This window comes from Rhipicephalus microplus, chromosome 2, assembly GCF_043290135.1.
Source record: "Rhipicephalus microplus isolate Deutch F79 chromosome 2, USDA_Rmic, whole genome shotgun sequence".
NCBI classification, from domain to species: domain Eukaryota; kingdom Metazoa; phylum Arthropoda; class Arachnida; order Ixodida; family Ixodidae; genus Rhipicephalus; species Rhipicephalus microplus.
This window is the reverse complement of record NC_134701.1, coordinates 92,570,146-92,574,492: the sequence shown is the minus strand read 5'-3', so window position 1 is coordinate 92,574,492 and position 4,347 is coordinate 92,570,146. Positions and strand designations below refer to the sequence as shown.

Sequence of the window (4,347 nt, the reverse complement as noted above, 5' to 3'; positions counted from 1 at the left end):
TAGGCTAAAATTGGATGTATGCACCAAGTGACCAACAAGGCAAAATAACTACCAATATGGATAGGATAGTTAAAAAAGCGGAGAAGTTTTACTGAGATCTGTACAGTAGCCGAGACAACCACGACCCTAATACTATAACTAGCAGTAACTCAGATGACACCCCACCAGTAATGATAGAAGAAGCCAGAAAAGCTTTGGAGAGCATGAAAAGAGGCAAAGCTGCTGGTAAGGATCAGGTAACATCAAATCTGCTGAAAGATGGAGGACAGATTGTGTTAGAAAAACTAGCCACCCTGTTTACGAGGTGTCTCCTGACGGGAAGAGTACCAGAGTCTTAGAAGAACGCTAACATCATCTTAATACATAAAAAAGGAGATGACAAGGACTTGAAGAATTACAGGCCGATCAGCTTGCTCTCTGTAGTATACAAGCTATTTACAAAGGTAATTGCTAACAGAGTAAAGAAAACATTCGAATTCAATCAACCAAAGAAACAAGCAGGATTGCTTGTTTCTACAATTGACCACACTCATACTATTAATCAGGTAATAAACAAATGCTCAGAATATAATCAACCACTATACACAGCCTTCATAGATTACCAGAAGGCGTTTGATTCAGTAGAAATATTAGCCGTCATGCAGACGCTGCGGAATCAGGGCGTAGATGAAGTATATATAAACATTCTAAAAGAAATCTGCAGGGGATCAACTGCTACCATAGTGCTTCATAATAAAAACGAAAGAATACCAATCAAGAAGGGTGTAAGGCAGGGGGACACAATCTCCCCAATGCTATATACCGCGTGCTTACAGGAGGTTTTCAGAGGCTTAGAATGGGAACAGTTAGGGATAAGAGTTATGGAGAATACCTTAGTAACCTGCGCTTTGCCGACAACATTGCATTGCTGAGTAACTCAGGGGATGAATTGCAACTCATGATTACGGAGTTAGCCAAGGAGAGCAGAAAGGTGGGTCTTAAAATTAATTTGCAGAAAACAAAAGTAATGTACAACAACCTCGGAAAAAAGCAGCGCTTCGAGATAGGTATTAGTGCACTTCAATTTGTAAAAGACTATGTTTACTTAGGGCAGGTAATAAACGCAGAGCCGAACCACGATATTGAAATAACTAGAAGAATAAGAATGGGGTGGAGCACATTCGGCAAACACTCTCAAATTATGACAGGTAGATTGCCAATAAATAAATAAATAAAGAGAAAAGGGAGGGTGATTAACAAAGGCGGGAAGAGGTGTTCGGCAGATCTGAAGTATAGTAACATGGGAATCAATGCAATGGAAAGCGATTCTCGTGTTTTTTTTTTTAGCGAAGCGTTACAGAATATACGTGTAAAATGTTTTTTGAACAGTTGTATAAGTTTGATATAACTAATTGTTTACATCTGCACAGTGGTGCGCCTTTCTTAATTATCCTCTCTTTTCTCTTTATTTATTTCTTCAGTTCAATTTATTTATTTTGCATTCTTGCTCTTTCTTTCTTTTCAATTTATCTCTGTATTTCACAATTGCTTCCCCTTACTTGTTCTATTTTATGCGTGTTTTCGCCTGCGTTACACCAAACGCATAATTTTTTTAAATGGTTCTTTCATTTTTGTGTTTGATAATTGGCCCTAGAGCTGTCTCCGTCTCCAAAGCTGCAATAAAAAAATACGTGCATTAAATACTTCACAGAAGGTGTAACATACAGAGTTTTAAAAATAAAAAACAGTGCGTCGGCCGGGAATCGAACCCGGGCCACCCGCGTGGCAGGCGAGTATTCTACCACTGAACCACCGACGCAGATGTTCAGCGCGGCGAGCAGCCCTGAAAACAGAGTGCGAGATATTGCGCAACGTCTACAGTTGTATGTAGGTCAGTCTACTGGGAGAAGGGCTGCTCTATTTTCCTGCAACGCGGACGTCGCGTTGTGTAAATGGATCGGTGACCTCACAATAGCGTATTGTTCGGGAAAACCACGTTTTCGATACGCATACTTGCAACAACATATTTATTGTTGCGATTTTTATTTGCGTGTATCCACACGACGAACGGCTCGGAGGAAATCTCTTTCGTGGACGGTGCTTCCTCTGCCCGTCCCTCTGCGAAGCATATCCAGACGCCAGACGATGCAAGTAAAAAATGCAGCTGATAAAAAAAGCATGGCGGCTCCATCTCAAGCGAGTACTACCCGCTTAACAATAATTATTGAGCACTTCGTAGTGCATTGCGTTGCCTGCCAGTCCCAGAATGACTCTTCTAATCACTTTAGGTTGCATCCGAAAGCTTCGATGACGAAGAATTTCTCAGGATTTGAAACCTTTTCAGAGAGTCGCACTCATTTTCTTAGAGCGGGGGTCATAGCGAATGCCTCAGTTGCAAGAACATGGCTGCACAGATTTGCTCTAGCTGGAGTGCTTGCAAGTTCAACACACCGTAGTAAAAAAACTGAGCTTGTATGATATATATATATAGAAGTGTATACCTAAGGGCTCGTTTTTCCGCATTTTGACACAAAAATAATGAGATCTAACAGACAATAATTCCAAGGCATGCATAGGGGAAGTGATTAAAACCAATGTAAAGTATACAAGAAGAAAAAAAGTGGGGGAAAAAATAACTTGCCGTGAACAGTAATCGAACCTACGACCTCCAAACAACGCGTTTAATGCTCTCTTTCTCTCTCTTTCTCTCTCTATATATAAATATATATATATATATATATATATATATTATGGATCTTATCTGTATAAAGGATCATTTGATTGATAAATTTAGAGAAAGGCGTAAAATCTCAAACAGGGTGTCGCCCTTCCGGAAACAGCAGATGCAATGTATGCAAACACATGCAGACAACGACAGTGGCAGAAAGCACACACTCGGATTTTAGGCACAGGATAAGAGGTGCACCTGACTGTGACTCGGATAACGTTATATACCTTCTGGATTGTGGGGTTTGTAACATGCAATACGTGGGCCAGACAGACACTCTGTTTAGAATTAGAGTCAAAACTCACCGAGCCCATGTACGTTCCCTGCCAGGTCTTCCACTTTCAAAACGCAGTACATTAAAAGACCACAGGTTTGATGACATCAGGAATACACTTCTGGAAAGCAATTTTCGAACAATCAGAGAATGGGAACAACGGGAATCTTAATTTATGTACAAACTCAACATGATAAAAAGCGGAATAAATGAACACCCAGGCACATTGTCAGCGTTAGGATAACTAAAAGACGAAATGCTCCGCTCTAATCAGTAAACTGCCCCTAGCCTCTCATTACAACAATATTGTTACCGCCTAACAAAGCTTTTAGCGCATACATCTATAAAGAAATCGTTTGCCGCTTCAAGCACCGCCTGAACGCACAGATTAGTGGTCCTAGGTGTCGTGCAATTTCTCTCCCACCCCTTTACTTCTCTTTTTTTTTTATTTCTCTTCTTACTATTTTTATTCTTTTTCTTTTTTTCTTTGACTGACAGGAGCCAATGCATATAATGAATATTGATGGCTGCGCCACATTTACCGTCTCTTTCATATCTTCCGACGTTACCAACATGCACTTGAAGTGCTTAAGCTCTCCCCATCGATTTGTCGTAAACTTCGAAGGAGGGGGAGCCACTAGCAGATTGCAAGGGAGGGTGAAATACAGAAACAGTGGGTACAATGTCTACTCGGGGAAAGGGTGAGTTCTTCGGAGGTGTTGTTGACAAAGATGGCACTACTCGTTCACGGTCACCTTACTCTGTTGAGCTCCTTTTCCTTCCTAATCCCGCCGTGTTGCTCTTGCTTCTTTCTAATGTTTCCTCCTCCTTTTATTCTTCTTTTTGTTTTTGTTGTTTATATCTTTTTTCTGTCCCCTTCTCTCTTGTCTCGTGAAGCTTTAAGAAGGCACGAAAATATGTACATATTATCATGCCTTGAAAAAAACGGGGCTCCCGTCGAAACGTCGGCTGAATAAACAAGTTGTAATGTGAAAGCGTATCTACTTTTTTACTTATAACCTTGCGGCAACTGAAGTCATTCATATATATATATATATATATATATATATATATATATATATATATATATATATATATATATATATATATATATATATATATATATATATATATATATATATATATATATATATATATATATATATATATATATATATATATATATATATATAACGGCAAGTCAATTCTTCACACACTTTTCTTTCTTCCTATTCACATTACGATTGGCTTAATAAGTTTCCCTATACCTTCCTTGGCATTATTGTCTGTTAGATCTCCTTAATATTGTGTAAAAACGCGAAAAATAAGCCCTTGGGTATACACTTGTTGCCCATATATATATATA

At 39.1% G+C, this 4,347-nt stretch overlaps 1 non-coding gene across 1 annotated transcript; it reads right to left on the bottom strand.

Moving 5' to 3' along the window:
• Positions 1-1,727: 1,727 nt before the first annotated feature.
• TRNAG-GCC (transfer RNA glycine (anticodon GCC)) lies at positions 1,728-1,798 on the bottom strand. The gene has a single exon. It is a non-coding gene; the product is annotated as a tRNA-Gly (tRNA).
• Positions 1,799-4,347: the final 2,549 nt, after the last annotated feature.